Genomic DNA, 17,417 nt, shown 5'->3' with positions numbered 1-17,417 from the left:
TCCAGGCCTGCCCATTACTAGGCTGACCCCAGCAACACAAGCTCTAGGCCAACCCCAGTGCTGGGCTAACTTAATGGCCCTGAACATCAGGCCTGCCTCAGTGACTTGCCAGCTCCCACAGACTTAAGCTCCAGGTTGGTGCTTGCAGCCCCAGACTCCAAGACTGCCCAGTGGACTTGTTACTCTGTACTTCCCACAGCACTGGGCTGGCCCCCACTGCTCCAGGCTTCATAATTGCCCCAGCACCAGGCTAGCCCTAGCAACCCTACTTATCAGATCTGTCCCTGTGGCACAGGTTCCAGGCCTATCCAGTGACAGGTCAGCTCCTGCAGCCCCAGATTCTAGGCCTGTCGCAGGTTTCAGATCACCCCTGAGCACGACTGACCTACACAGTCCCAGGATTTGGGCCCATCCTGGTGCTAGACTGGCAACCCTGGCCTCAGACACCAGGCTAGCAAACGTGGACACCATCCTCAGGCCTGCCAAGTGACAGGCCTGTCTCTGTGGTCTCATACATACTCCTAACTAGCCCCTGTGGCCCATGTTGCAGATCCAAGGTCTAGTTCAGGCCTGTCCCAGTAGACCTCAGTAGCAGACTGGCCCCTGTGGACTGATTCTACAAGTCCACCCTGTAGATCCAGGACCCAGACCCTATCTTAGTTTGTGCTGCTAAGATAAAATACTACAGACTGGTTAATTTATATATACAAAGGAAATTTATTTATCATGGTGTGGAGGCTGAGAAATTGAATATCAAGGCATTGACTAATTTGGGGTCTAGAGAGGGCTGCTCTCTGCTTTCAAGATGATCCCTCAGTGCTCCATCCTCTGCAGGGGAGAAATACTGTACCCTCACCTGTCAGAAGAAACCAAAGAGCAATAGAGAATTCTCTTCAGTCACAAATCCTTTTATAAGGTTGCTAATCCCATTCATGAAGCCTCCACCCTGGGATTAGCAACCTTATAAAGGTTGAGCCCTTAATACTGTAGCATTGGTTTAAAAAAAAAAAAAAAAAAAAAAAAAATATATATATATATATATATATATATATATATATACTTTAAGTTCTGGGGTACATGTGCAGAACATCATGCAGGTTTGTTACATAGGTATACACATACCATGGTAGTTTGCTGCACCCATCACCCCATCATATATATTAGGGTATTAAGTTTTAACATAAATTTTGGAGAGGACACAATCATTGAAAGCACAGCAGGTCAACCCCTATGAACTCAGGATTTAGTCCCATCTCAGTGGACCCATGTGACTGACCCATCATAGAAACTGGCTGACTGCTGCAGACACAGGTTCAAGGCCCACCCAAGTGCTAGATCAGCCCCTTAGGACTTAGGCTTCAGGCCAGCCCCATGGATACAGATGCCAGTCTCAGCCTTGGGGACGCAGACACCAGGCCCACCTCCATGAACCCAATCAACAAGTCTATCCCAGTGGATCCAGGTTCCAGGCCCAACCCTGTGGATCCAGGTGTTGGGCCCTTTGATATGCTAATCCACACACCAACCCAGCTTGCCTGAGGACTTCAATGCAAGCCCATTCATGGACTATGCCAGACACCATCCCCAGAATGTTGGCCATTATTTCTTCAAACAAGCTCTCTGATTCTGACCTCTTTATTTATTTATTTTTTTCCCCCTAGGACTCTCATAATGCATACATTGCTTTGCTTTGTGGTGTTCAATAAGTTCATTTTTCTTCATTCCTTCTTTTGTTCCTCTGACTTGACAATTTCAAATACCTGTCTCAAATTCAATATTTTCTTCTGTCTGAGTTTGTTGTTGAACCCCTTTAGTAACTTTTTCAATTCAATTACGGTGTTTTTCACTCCAGATTTTCTGTTTATTCTTTTTTCTTTTTCTTTCTTTTTTTTTTTTGAGATAGAGTCTCGCTGTGTTGCCAGGCTGGACTGCAGTGGTGTGATCTTGGCTCACTGCAACCTCCGACGCCCTGGTTCAAGTAATTCTCCTGCCTCCGCCTCCAGAGTAGCTAGGATTATAGGCATGTACCACTAGCCCAGCTAATTTTTGTATTTTTAGTAGAGACGGGGTTTCACCATGTTGGCCAGGATGGTCTCGATATTCTGACCCCATGATCTGCCTGCCTCAGCCTCCCAAAGTCCTGGGATTACAGGTGTGAGCCACCACACCCAGTCTTGTTTATGCTTTTTAATAATTTCTATGTTTTTGTTGATATTCTCATCTTGTGAATATATCTCCTTATTTCATTTAGTTGTTTCTCCAGGTTTTCCTTTAGCTCATCAACTATACTTGAGACAGTTATGTTAAAGTCTGTTAATTAAATCAGAGGGCTGTCTTTCTGTAGTGTGTGTTACTGAAAATTTACTTTATTCCTTTGAATGGATCACATTTCCTTGTTCTTTGCATACCTTGTAATATTTAGTTGAAAATTGGGCTTTTTCAAAAATAGTCACCTCATTCAGTCTTTGAAAACTGGCTTCAGCCAAAGACAGACCTTCATTAGCCAACTTAGTGTGAAAGCTCAAGGTTCTCTGATGCTTTTTCTTAAAATGTGTCACCACCAGCCCTGTGTGTGTATACTTTTATTCGCTCTCCAATTCCCCTGCCTTATTTCCCTTAGCAGTCTCACATCTATTATTCTCATGACATTAGGTGTTCTATTTTATACCTCTCTTTGTAATTTCTTGCCCTCGGCCTCCCATGAATCTTCAGTTCTCCTGGAGCTCTCACATGCCATGGTGCCCATTGCTGCTTTCAGCAGCCTCCACTCTGATGTCCAAACTATGATGCCATTCTTGGCAATGGTTTAAATCAAGTAAGAGAGTAACCAGTCCCTCAGCTGGCTCTTAGACAAGCCAGAAATTTTTAAAGTAAGGTTCATTTTCCCCTCTTTTATCCTAAGGAAGAAATTGGGAATTGGGTGGCTTTTTTCTGACTGCTACACTGCACTGAGTAAAGGGCGCAGCAAGAGTGAGCAAAAATGCCACAACATTTCTACGGTTTTGAATGTGGCCCTCTTCCTCCTCCTCCTCCTCCTTCTTCTTTTCTTCTTTTTTGAGATGGAGTCTCACTCTGTTGCCAGGCTGGAGTGCAGTGGTGTGATCTCGGCTCACTGCAACTTCTGCCTCCCAGGTTCAAATGATCTCCTGCCTCAGTATCTTAAGTAGCTGGGACTACAGGTGCACCACCACACCCGGCTAATTTTTGTATTTTTAATAGAGATGGGTTTTCACCATGTTGGCCAGGATGGTCTTGATCTCTTGACCTTTTGATCCACTCACCTCAGCCTCCCAAAGTGCTGGGATTACAGGTGAGAGCCACCATACCCGGCTGGTTGTTGCAGCTTCTTAGCTGGTTTCTAGAGCTCCCAGAAAGTACTTTGGCCTTGTGTTGATGTTTATTTGGTGTTTCCATGGTCAAATGAGGGCCTGGAGTTTCCTAGTCTACCATACAGCTGATGTCACTCCGGAATTCCAAATCATGTAGAAGAAAAATTAAATCTTGGGTCTCTCCCTTACCAATTTGAGAATTTTAGAAGGAAAATAATCTCTCTTTTTGCTTCAGTTTTCTTATTTGAAAAATGAAGATAATGACAGTTTAAGTTTTCACTGAAAAAAGAATAAAAATTCTTGACACGAATGATGCTAAATGTTTGATAGTAGTTATTATTTCCTTTACAAAGTCTTTACAAAGGACTCATTCTTTTTGGAAAAAATGTAAATACTACTAATGATGAATGTTTTTAGAATGGTAACTATATGTCAGGAACTTTATTACTAAAGTATTTTCAGTAAAAGTGTTTGTGTACACATGTTTATGCCTGAGTGACTGGTTTGTTGGCTTGTGCATTTACACATTGTTATAAATGCACATCTATGGGTATGTACAGTGAACAGGTGTACATGTTCAGTTTGTGACTGTAAATTTGTTAATAAATTGAGCTGTGCATATGTGCCTGTGTCTATGCCAGTGTGGACTCATGTATGAACAGTATCTGTTCTGTGCAGTCCAATGCACAGAGGATTTCATGTGTGGTATATGTTTATTTTTTCAAGATATGGAGGCAATAATACACATGTCTTGCCTTGGGGTAGACACTGGCTACATCCAAGGAGTTGAGCATTACAAGCATACATCCATGCAGGAAAATAGCAACATGCCCAACAGTGCTCATGAAGGCAACCCTTGCAGTTCTGACCTCTCAAGTGAAGACTTTTATCTAAGAATAATAACAATAGTAATTATAACAACAAAGGATAACATTTAATTACTTCTTAGTAAATGCCAGATATTATTCTAAACATATTATACACATGAACTCATTTAATAATCACAACAACCTTAAGAGGCAGTCTCTCATTATTATTTTAAATTTTTATATTATGTTCTGGGGTACATGTGAAGGTTTGTTACATAGGTAAACTTGTGCCATGGGGGTTTGTTGTACAGATTATTTCATCAACTAGGTATTATGTCCAGTACCCAGGAGTTACCTTTTCTGCTCCTGTACCCCCTCCAACCCTCCACCTTCAAGTAGACCCCAGTGTCTGTTATTCCCTTCTTTGTGTTTATGAGTTCTCATCATTTAGCTCCCACTTGTAAGTGAGAACATGTAGTATTTGGTGTTATGATCCTGCATTAGATTGCTAAGGATAATAGCCTCCAACTCCATCCATGCTCCTGCAAAAGACATGATCAATGACATTCTTCACAGAACTAGAAAAAACTATTTAAAATTCAGACATAACCAAAAAAGAGCCCAAAATAGCCAAGGCAATCCTAAGTAAAAAGAACAATGCTGGAAGCATTACTTTACCTGACTTCAAACTATATTACAGGGCTACAGTTACCAAAACAGCACAGCATTTGTACAAAAACAGGCACAGTAGAATGGAATAGAGAGCCCAGAAATAAGGACACATCTTTACTACCATCTGTTCTTTGACAAAGCTAACACAAACAAGCAATGGGGAAAAGACTCTCTATTCAATAAATGCTGGGATAACTGTCTCTTTTGTTATTATTGCCATTGAAAAGATGAGGGTAATGGAGGTACAGAGTTAAAGTTACTTGACCAAAGACTAAGATCTGGTAAATGATGGAGCCAAAGTTTGATCTAAATGATTTGACTCCAGCTTCTGTACACTTAATATTCTATGTTTTCTGTTATCATGATTGCATAGAGACTAACCATAACTATATCTTTTCCAGGAGGCATGAAGCGCTCAAAAAAGACGACAGTGCCAAAGTGGACAATAATGAAAACAGTTAGCTGTAATGGGGGCGAAGGAACATGCAGAATCGTTTGCAGGCCACCTGAAAATGAAGTAAGCTGTTGCGCAAATGGCCAAAGGTGCTGCATGGTGGAGCCACCTGAACCAGTCCCTGATTATCCAGTGAAAGGCCCAGTAGAGTCTCTCCAGCCAACTAACTACTTGGGAGATGGAAACCCTGTAACGACTTCTCGGAATTGAATATAACCAATCTTTTCCTCTTCTGGAAATCTTTTATCCCAAATTCCTTCACTATAAAAATGTATTTCAGCCTCTTGCATTTGTCTTTCATTCTATGAAGGCTCGTGGTTGGAGGAATAACTTGGATAGAAGCCTTAGAATTTGGAAAAACACTCCAACTAAGAAAGAAAAAAAGAAAAAACACTGAGAGAGCCCTGCAGATGCAGAGAGTACAAAGGAGGAGAGATTAGATTTTACCTTTATTTCTTATTACAGAGAGAGAAAAAGATGTAAACCAGCACTTCAAAAAAGTGGGTATCTGGCTAGGCTCGGTGCTTCATGCCTGTAATCCCAGCACTTCGGGAGGCCGAGGTGGGCAGATCACCTGAGGTCAGAAGTTTGAGACCAGCCTGGCCAACGTGGTGGAACCCTGCCTCTACTAAAAATACAAAAGTTAGCTGGGTGTGGTTGCTCACGCTTGTAACCCCAGACACTTGGGAGGCAGAGGCAGGAGAATTGCTTGAACTCAGGAGGCAGAGGTTGCAGTGAGACGAGATTGTGCCACTCTACTCCAGCCTGGGTGACTGAATAAGACATTATCTCAAAAAAAAAAAAAAAAAAAAAAAAAAAAAAAGCATAACTAAAAATGGTCACTGAACATATGACAGGATGTCAGTACTTATTAGCTATCAAGGAAGAGCCCATTAAAACCTCAGTGAGATATTACTCAACCTATGTTAAAATAACTGAACACATGACAATTCCATATGTTGCCAAGGATGCAGAGGAACTTCAAGTCTCAGATATTGCCGATAGGTATGAAGATGAAAAATTGAACATAGGCATTCCACGAGCTTCACCAAATCTACTTGTAGGCATAAACATTACAAAAATGCATACATATGATAACCAAGAGGCATGTGTAAGAATGCTGACAAGGTCTCAGATGAAAGCAACGAATATCTTACTAGGAAATGGAGTAAAAGACATCCTTGTTATACAGTTGCAAAGAACCTGGCTGCATTGTGTCCAGGCCCTAGGAATTTGTGGAAGGTGGAACTTAAGAGGCTGGGCACAGTGGCTCATGCTTGTAATCCCAACACTTTGGGAGGCTGAGGTGGGTGGATCACTTGAGGCCAGGAGTTCAAGACCAGCCTGGCCAATGTGGTGAAACCTCATCTCTCATAAAAATACACAAAAAAATTAGTCAGGCATAGTGGCTCATGCCTGTAATCCAGCTACTCAGGAGGCTGAGGCATGAGAATCACTTGAGCCCAGGAGGCAGAGGTTGCAGTGAGCCGAGATCACACCACTGCACTCCAGCCTAGATGACAGAGCAAGACCTCATCTCAAAAAAAAAAAGAATGCTCACAGAAAAGTAATTCATTGTAACTCTAAAATGCAAATGATTCAACAGGAGACTAAATATTCTACATTGCAATGCAAGTTAATAGACTGTTTCTGTACCCAATAACATGGATAAATCTTACAAACAGAATGATAAGTAAAGAAAGGAATAATTTCCTTTTTATATAAAGTTTAAAAAGACAAAAGAAGAGTTATAAGGCATTAGAAATCAGAATAGTGATTTGCAAAGACAAGTGAGGCAAACTTCTACAATGCTGACAAAGTTCTATTTTTTTTAGCTTTTATTTTTTGTTAACTTTATTTCTTGACCTGAATAATGGCTAAATGGGCTTGTTGATTTTGTAACAATTCATATGATTATACACTTATGATTCATGTGCTTTTCTTAAGACATTTTATACTTTATTTAAAATGATTAATTTTTTTAAAAAGAGGCCTGAGAGAGTGAGAGTTATATCCAGGATACTCTGCAAGTCTGTGCACACCATGCTGATGTCAAATAGTTACAGCTTCTTTATCCTTTAAATGCATGATTCTTTTGAAACTTGTCAGTAAGCCGGTTGCGGTGGCTCAAGCCTGTAATCCCAGCACTTTGGGAGGCCGAGGCGGGTGGATCACGAGGTCAAGAGATCGAGACCATCCTGGTCAACATGGAAACCCCGTCTCTACTAAAAATACAAAAAATTAGCTGGGCATGGTGGCACGTGCCTGTAATCCCAGCTACTCAGGAGGCTGAGGCAGGAGAATTGCCTGAACCCAGGAGGCGGAGGTTGCGGTGAGCCGAGATCGCGCCATTGCACTCCAGCCTGGGTAACAAGAGCAAAAATCCGTCTCAAAAAAAAAAAAAAAAAAAAGTAAAGAAACTTGTCAGTATAAAAGGTATAAAAGTTAGACATTTTGTCTAGAAGTGGGAGGCTTTCTCCTGCATCCCTTCCCCTGAGTCCCCAAAATCCACTGTGTTATTCTTATGCCTTTGCATCCTCATAGCTTAAGTCCCACTTACAAGTGAGAACATATGGTGGTTGTTTTTTTTTATTCTTAAGTTACTTCACTTAGAATAACAGTCTCCAATCTCATCCGGCTTTCTGAAAATGCCATTAATTCATTCCTTTTTATGGCTGAGTAGTATTCTATCATATGTATATACCACAGTTTCTTTATCCACTTGTTAATTGATGGGCATTTGGGCTGGTTCCACATTTTTGCAATTGTGAACTGTGCTGTTATAAACATGCATTTGTAAGTATCTTTTTCATATAATGACTTATTTTCCTTTAGGTAGATACCCAGCAGTGGGATTCCTGGATCAAAAGGTAGTTCTAACTTTTAGCTTTTAAAGGAATCTCCACACTGTTTTCCATCGTGGTTGCACTAGTTTACATTTTCACCAGCAGTGTAGAAGTGTTCCCTTTTCATCACTTCTATGACAACATCCATTATTTTTTCATTTTTTGATAATGGCCATTTTTGGGGGGAGTAAGATGGTATCTTGTGGTTTTGATTTGCATTTTCCTGATCATTAGTGAAGTTGAGAATTTTTTCTTATGTTTGTTGGCCTTAACTTCCTTTTGAGATTTGTCTGTTTATGTCCTTAGCCCACTTTTTGATGGGATTGTTTGTTTCTATCTTGTTTATTTGTTTGAGTTCATTGTAGATTCCTTCTTCCATGATCTAGACCTTCAGATTCCCCAATGAGTGTGTGTGTTCAGAGGCAGATGATCCCCTTATCCACTTTCACAGCTTGAGCGCTCAGAGTATTTGGCATGTCTCCTGGGTCTTGCAAGAGCAATCTGCTTCTTTCAGAAGGTCTGTGGATTTTTTCAGGTTTCCTGGTATATTCTTGCAGTAGATCTGGAGAAGTTTATGATGGAAGTCTCCACAAGCTGCTCTGTTTGTCCAAGTTGGAGCTGCAAGCTATTCTACTTTTTTGTTTGTTTGTTTGTTTTTTGAGATGGAGTCTTGCTCTGTCACCCAGGCTGGAGTGCAGTGGTGCAGTCTCAGCTCACTGGAACCTCCGCCATCCAGGTTCAAGCAATTCTCCTGCCTCAGCCTCTTGAGTAGCTGTGATTACAGGTGCACACCACCACATCTGGCTAATTTTTGCATTTTTAGAAGAAATGGGGTTTCACCATGTTGGCCAGGCTGGTCTTGAATTCCTAAACTTCAAGTGATCTACCAGCTTCAGCCTCCCAAAGTGCTGGGATTATAGGCATGAGCCGCACTGTGTGGCACCATCTGCTATTACTCTAATGAGGATTTTCTTATATGTGACTTGACACTTTTCCTATGTTTAGAATTCTCTCTTTGTCATTGATTTTCTAACAGTTTGACTATAATGTGCCTCAGAGAGGACATTTATGGATTGACCATATGTAGGGATCATTGATTTTCCTGTATCTGGATGTCTGTATGCCTGGCAAGAATTGGGAAGTTTTCAACTAATATTTTATGAAATAAATTTTCTTTAATTTTTTCATCTTTTCTGGAACTCCTAAAATTTGAATTTTGTTTTCTTTGATATTCCAATATGTCTTTATCCCGTTTTCTTTTCTTTTCTTTTTTTTTTTTTTTCATCTGACTGGGTTACTTCAAAAGTTCAGCGTTCAAATTCAGAAATTTTCTTTTGCTTAATCTAGTTTATCATAGAAGCTCTCCATTGGGTTTTTGCTTTTATTCATTGTGTTATTCAGTTTCAGAATTTCTGTTTGGTTCTTCTTTTATGATATGTATCTGTTTGTTAAATTTATCATTCAGACAGTGAATTGTTTTCTTTTTTTTCTTTTTTTTTTTTTTGAGACGGAGTTTCGCTCTTGTTACCCAGGCTGGAGTGCAATGGCGCGATCTCGGCTCACCGCAACCTCCGCCTCCTGGGTTCAGGCAATTCTCCTGCCTCAGCCTCCTGAGTAGCTGGGATTACAGGCACGCGCCACCATGCCCAGCTAATTTTTTGTATTTTTAGTAGAGACGGGGTTTCACCATGTTGACCAGGATGGTCTCGATCTCTCGACCTTGTGATCCACCCGCCTCGGCCTCCCAAAGTGCTGGGATTACAGGCTTGAGCCACCGCGCCCGGCCGCTGTTTTCTTGATTTATTCATAATGTTTATGTTCTATTGTATCTCTGGGTTTTCTCACAATCATTATTTTAAATTACTTTCCAGGCATTTCATAGATCTCTTTTTTGGGGGGTCTGGTACTGAAGAATTATTTTGTCCCTTTGGAAGTGTTGCATTTCTTTGCTTCTTTTTCATGTTTCTTGTGTCCTTACATTGATATCTGTACACGTGGTGTAACTGACATTTCTTTTAATTTTATGGACTTGCTTTTGTAAGGAAAAACATTTCCTTGTAGAAGTATCTACAATGTAAGTTGGCTAGGGTGCTTTGGCTTTGATTTTGGGTGGACACTGTAGTGTGATCTCCATATGATTACTTTGGCTGTCATTAACATTAGTGCTATCTGTGAGGTCCTTGGCATCCTAGGGTGTAGTTGTTTGTGAAAGCTGTGGTGAGGCTTTGGCAGTTTCAGATGCGCTGGGTGGAGTGGTTCATAGGCCCCTAGGTTGAATGTGCCAGCACTGGTGGTGACGGTTATGTGCTTCATGTGGGCTAGTCTTTGGGCCCCAGGTTGGATGCACAGGCACCACCAGTGGCAGTGTAATGTCCTGAGTGGGATGGTCCTTGGTCACTCAAGCAGAGAATAGATGCTGTCTGAGCAGTTTCCTCCTTGGGTCCCCAGGTGGGCACACAAGTGCTGGCAATATCTGTAGTTTGGTGAGTGGGCTGGTTCCGTTTCCTGAGTTGAGTAGTTGGGAGCTGGTGGATTTCTGTAGTATGTTGAGCAGGTCAGTCTCTGGGTCCTTGGCTGCTATTCATGGTGTTTCATGGCCCCACTGCTGGAGGGGAGTGAGGTTACTGTTGGTGGCAGCAGGTCCTGGAAGGTTGCTCTCAGGCTCTGGGGAGCTCACACTTGGGAGTTCTGTATGTCCTTGAGCCAGTGTACCTATTGTGTTGAACCATCTGTTCCCTGGGGTGTGGGATGTTGTGTGCTCTCAGGTGCTGGCAGTGTGGTTGTACCACTGGGTCCAGCTAGCACTATGATGCTGCAGCCCTTTGAGTGGGTGTGGGGGGATATTGGTTGGGTCTCAGTGATGTGGAGATGCAGGGGCTATTGGTCTCCATGGCGGGATACAGTCTGCTGTTGTATTTGCTTTCAAAATGGCACCATAGTATGGCAGCGTGGGTTCCAGGGGTGGGCCCCAGGACAAATTCTCTCACTGGAACAATGTAGTTAAGTGGATTCCTGGCAGCTTTCCAGACTAGTCTCAGGACGTGTGAGGGCCTAGGAGTTTTTCTGCAGTTAGAATCCTGAGCAGTGATGGAAGGAGAGGTGTGTTTAACTTGAAAAGCAGTAAACAGCTGGAGAGAGTCATAGTTGCTATCTTCAAGTATTTGAAAGGCATGTTCTGTGTAGACCCACAGGACAGAACTAATAGGCCTGAGTGGAAACTTCAGGGGCATAAGTTTAAACTCATCAGAAAAACCTCTGAAGCTGGGAATCATCTGGAAAACGGTTAGACCGCCTGGTGGAGCTGGTGGCTCCCGCTGTTCTAAAGCTGCAAACTGAGATGACATGATCACCTCCCTTAGAATCTGCAGGGAGGCTGGCTGGATTGACTGCATGTGAGTCGGCACACTGGCACAATTCTAGGCACTAAGCCTAAGAGAAGAAAGCAAAGTCCTGCCATTCTAATTAGGGAGAGGGACAACAGACATATAATGTCAGCTGGTGATAAGTGCTATAAAGAAATATAGAGAAAGGAGAATAGAAAATAATATACTTGTGTGTGTGTAAGTGAGAATATGTGTGTGTGTGTGTGTATGTGTGAAAGACACACAGGACTGAGTGTAGAGTAAGGGGAATAGAGAATAATATATACGTGTGTGTGTGTGTGTGCGTGAGTGTGAGTGTGAGTGTGTGAGAGAGTGTGTGTGTGAGACACACAGGATTAAGTGTAGAGTAAGGGGAATAGCCAAAAATAAAGACTTGGCATAGAATCTTGGCCCTCTGAAAACAGACAGAAAAAAGAAAAAGCCACCTATACTCAATATACATCACAGTCAAATATCAAGGAAAATAAAAAAGAATAAAACAAAAAGTCAAAACCAAATGATAGTAACTTCAAAAAGATAAAGGAACATCAGCTGTCTTAGATGAGAAAGAATCAGCACAAGAACTGGCAATTCAAAAAGTCAGAATGTTTCCTTACTTCCAAACAATTATACTAGCTCTCATCAGATTGAAATGGCTGAAATGGCAGGCACAGAATTCATTATCTGGAAGGCAAGGAAGCTCAACAACATTCAGGAGAAAGTTGAAACCCAGTCCAAGGAAGCCAGAAAAGGAGTCCAAGAATGCAAAGATAACATAGTCATTTTAAGAAAGAACCAAACTGAACTTCTGCAATTGACAAATTTATTATAGGAATTTTGTAATACATTCAGAAGCATTAACAACAGAATAGATTAAGTTGAGGAAAATCTCAGAGCTCAGAGATCAGTCCTTTGAATCAACAGTCAGATAAAACTAAGAAAAAAATTAAAAAATAAACAAAACCTCTAAAAAATATGGAATTATGTAAAGATATCAAACTTACAACTCATTGGTATTTCTGAAAGAGGAGAAAGAATAAGTAACTTGGAAAACATATTTGAGGATAGTTAATGAAAATTCCCCTAATCTCCCTGGAGAGACTGACATGCAAATTCAAGAAATTCAGATAACCCCTGTGAGATAACTACACAAAATGACTATCCCCAAGGCATGTGTCATAAGATTCTCCAAGGTCAATGTGAAAGAAAAATTCTTAAAGGCAGCTAGAGAAAAGCATGGGATCATTTACAAAGGGAACCTCATCAGACTAAGAGTAGACTTCTCAGCAGAAACCTTGCAAACCAGACAAGATTGGAGGCCTATTTTTAGCATCCTTAAAAAAAAGAAATTTCAATGAAACATTCCATATCCTGCAAAACTAAGCTTCATAAAAGAAGGAGAAATAGGCTGGGCATGGTGACTCATACCTGTAATCCTAGCATTTTGGGAGGCACAGGCAGGAGGATTGCTTGAACTCAAGAGTTTGAGACCAGCCTGGGCTACATGACAAAACCCTGTCTCTACCAAAAACACAAAAGTTAGCTGGGCATGTTGGCACACACCTGTAGTCCCAGCTACTCTAGAGGCTGAGGTGGAAGACTCATGTAAGCCTACGAGTTTGAGGCTGCAATGAGCTGTGATCATACCACTGCACTCCAGCCTAGGTGAAAGAGTGAGACCTTGTCTCAAAAAATAGAGAAGAAGAAGGAGAAAGATTCTTTCCAGACAAGCAAAGCAAATGCTAAGAGAATTTACTACCCCAGACCAGCTTTAAAATATATCCTTAAGGGAGTTCTAAACACGAAAATGAAAGAACAGTTCCTGCTACCACAAAAACACACTTAAGTACATAGTTCACAGACCTATACAGCAATTACACAATCAAGTCTGTAAAATAAGCAGCTAACAACATGATAACAGGATCAAAATTACACATATCAACATTAAGCTTACATGTAAATGGTCTAAATGCCTCTACTTAAAAGGCACGAAGTGGCAAGTTGAATTAAAAAACAAGACTCAAACATCTGTTGTCGTCAAGAGACCCATTTCACATGTAATGACACCCACATGCTCAAAATAAAGGGATGGAAAAAGATCTATCATGCAAATGAAAAACCAAAAAGAATAAGAGTTATTATGTAGATAAAACAAACTTTAACAACAGTCAAAAAGGCCAAAGAAAGGCATTATGCAATGATACAGGGTTTAATTTAACAAGACCTAACTATTCTAAATATATATGCATCCAACATTGGCGCACCCAGATTCATAAAGCAAGTACTTAGAGACCTATGAAAGGACTTGGGCAGCCACACAATAATAATGAAAGTCTTCAATACCTCACTGGCAGTATTAGATTACTAAGGTAAAAAACTAACAAAAAAAATTCTGGACTTAAACTTGACACTTGGCCAATTGGACCTGACTGACATCTACAGAATATTCCACCCAACAACCACAGAATACACATTCTTTTCATCAGTACATAAGACATACTCTAAGATTGACCACATGCTTGGCCATAAAGCAAGTTAATAAATGAAAAAAAACTGAAATCATGGTAATGATACACTTGACCACTGCACAAATTGTCTGTTTACTCTGTTGATAGTTTATTTTGCTGTGCAGAAGCACTTTAGTTTAATTAGGTTCCACTTGTCAATTTCTAGTTTGTTGTAATTGCTTTTCTTAACAGAATTCATAAAAACTATTCTAAAATGTATATGGAACCAAAAAAAGCCCCAGTAGCCAAAGCAATCCTAGGCAAAAAGAGCAAAGCTTAAGGCATCACATTAGTGTAGACTTCAAACTATACTACAAGGCTACAGTAACCAAAACAATATGGTACTGGTACCAAAACAGACACATAGACCAATGGAACAAAATTAAGAACACATAAATAAAGCCACACAAAATAAAACTATTCAGTCTTTGACAAAGTCGACAAAAATAAGCAATGAAGAAGGACTCCCTATTCAATAAAATGGTGCTGGGGTAACTGGCCAACCATATGCAGAAAAATGAAACTGGACCTTTATCTTTCACCATATAAAAAAATTAACTCAGGACGAATTAAAGACTTAAATGTAAAATGTCAAACTATAAAAATCCTAGAAGAAAACCTGGGAAATGCCCTTCTTGACATTGGACTTGAAAAAGACTTTATGGCTAAATCTTCAAAAGCAATTGTAAAAAAAACAAAAATTGACAAATGGGATCCAATTAAATTAAAGAGCTTCTGCACTACAAAAGAAACTACTGATGAAGTAAACAGACAATCTACAGAATGGAAGAAAATATTCACAAACCATGCATCTGGCAAAGGCCTAATATCTAACATTTATAAAGGACATTTAAAGATCAACAAGAAAAAAATAACCCCATTAAAAAGTGGGCAAAAGACATGAACAGATACTTCTTAAAAGAGAACATACAAATAGTCATCAATAAACATATGAAAAAATGCTCATTATCATTAATCATCAAGAAGTGCAAATCAAAACCACAATTAGATACCATTTCACACCAGTCAAAATGGCTTTTGTTAAAAAGTCAAAAAACAACAGATGTTGGTGAGGCTGTGGAGAAAAGAGAATGTTTATCCACTATTGGTGGAAACGTATATTAGTTCAGCTAAAGTGGAGAACAGTTTGGAGATTTCTCAAAGAACTATGAGTTGAACTATCAATTGACCTAACAATCCTAGTACTGGTTATATATCCAAAGGAAAATAAATCATTCTACCAAAAAGACACTTGCACTCACAAGCTCATCATAGCACTATTCACAATAGCTAATACATAGAATTAACACTGTACCCATCAGTGGTGGAATGCATATATAAAATGTGGTACATATACACCATGGAATATTATACAGCCATAACAGAATGAAATCTTGTCCTTTACAGCAACATGGATGTATCTGGAGGCCATTATCCTATGCCAATTAATGCAGAAACAGAAAACCAAATACCTGATGTTCTCATTTACAAGTGGGAGGTAAATATTGAGTACACATGGACATAAAGATGGGAATAACAGACACTGGGGGAAATAAGAAAGGGAAAAAAGAGGAGAGCAAGATTTGAAAAACTACCTATTGGGTACTATGCTCACTTCCTGAGCGATGGGTTCAATCATACTCCAAACCTCATCTCACAATATACCTTTGTAACGAACCTGCACATGTACCCCTGGAACCCAAAATAAAAGTTGAAGAAAAATAAACAAACAATGAACAGTATTGCTATATTTTAAAATATCCATACAACTCAAAGTGATCTACAAATTCAGTGCAATCTCTATCAAAATGTCAATGACATTTTTCATAGAAATAGAAAATACTAAAATTTGCATGGAATTATAAAAGAACGTAAGTAGCTAAAGCAACCCAGAGCAAAAGCAACAAAGCTGGAGGCATTACACTACCTGACTTCAAAATATTCTACAGACATACAGTAATCAAACTGCATGGTACTGGCATAAAGACAGACACATACACTGACAAAATAGAATAAAGAGACCAGAAATAAACCCACATATGTGAGATCAGTTGATATTTTGGAAAGATGCCAAGAGCACTCAAGGAAGAAAAGGACAATCTCTTCAATAGAAGATTCTGGGTAAACTGAATATCCATATGAACAAGAATAAAATTAGACCCTTGTATCATATCATATAAAAATCAACTAAAGTGTACTTAACACTTGAATGTAATTATATAGCACTACTAGAAGAAGACATATAGGATAAGCTCCATGACCATTGGACTGGGCAATGATTTTTTGGATATGACTCCCAAAACACAGGCAACCAAAGCAAAAAATAGAAAAAAATTGAATCAATTAGAACTGAAAATCTTCTGCAAAGTTAAAGAAACAACCAAGAGAGTGATGAGAGAATCTATAAGACAGGAGAAAATATTTTCAAGTGATATATCTTATAAGGGGGTAGTAACAAAAATATACAAGGAACTCAAACAACTCAATAGCAAGAAAGCAAATAACCTACTTAAAAATGGACAAAGAACCTGGACAGACATTTCTCAAAAGAATACATACAAGTATCCAACATCTAACATATATATGTGATTCCTGGGTTCAGGTGATTCTCCTGGCTCAGCCTCCTGAGTAACTGGGATTACAGGCATGTACCACCACTCCTGGCTAATTTTGTATTTTTAGTAGAGACAGGGTTTTTCCACGTTGGTCAGGCTGGTCTTAAACTCCCGACCTCAGGTGATCCACCTGCCTTGGCCTTCCAAAGTGCTGGGATTACAGGTGTGAATGCACACCTGGCCTCCAACATATATGTATTTAAAAATGCTCAAAATTGCTAATCATCAAAAACATGCAAATTAAAACCACAATGAACTATCACTTCACACCTAAAATGACTATTGTTGGGTTCTGAAGGGAAGATGAGTGTTAAAGACAGACAGACAGACAGACAGACACACACACACACACACACACACACACACACACTCACTCTGAAACAGGGTGTTTCATCAGCAAATGCAGGCTTTGTGTCCAGCATGAAACCTACAGAAGCCGGGGAACTAGCCTAATGGCAACACTGCTTACAGGCTGAGGTATGGATAGGAGGGGTCTGGGTAGTATGGCTTGCTGCCCATCAGGATATTGATAAGATGTTTCCATGATAAGGTGGTTCTGGCCCTTGTTCTGGCAGGATGGTTGGTGTTCCTTGGACCTTTGTCCAGCAAGATAAGATAGGGAGGTTTCTTCTCTTTCTCCCTGTCTCTCTCCCTCTCCCTCCCTCCTATCCTCTTCTCTCTCTTCCCCTCCTTCCTCTCTCTCCCCCTCCCTCCCTCCCTCCCTCTGTTTTCTCTCTCTCTCTCTCTCTCTCTCTCTCTCTTTCTTTCTTTCTTGACAGTTTTGCTCTTGTTGCCCAGGCTGGAGTGCAATGGCGCAATCTCG

The sequence above is a fragment of the Saimiri boliviensis genome, chromosome 9 (genome assembly GCF_048565385.1).
Source record: "Saimiri boliviensis isolate mSaiBol1 chromosome 9, mSaiBol1.pri, whole genome shotgun sequence".
Taxonomy (NCBI): Eukaryota; Metazoa; Chordata; class Mammalia; order Primates; family Cebidae; genus Saimiri; species Saimiri boliviensis.
Note: the sequence above shows the minus strand (reverse complement) of the source record.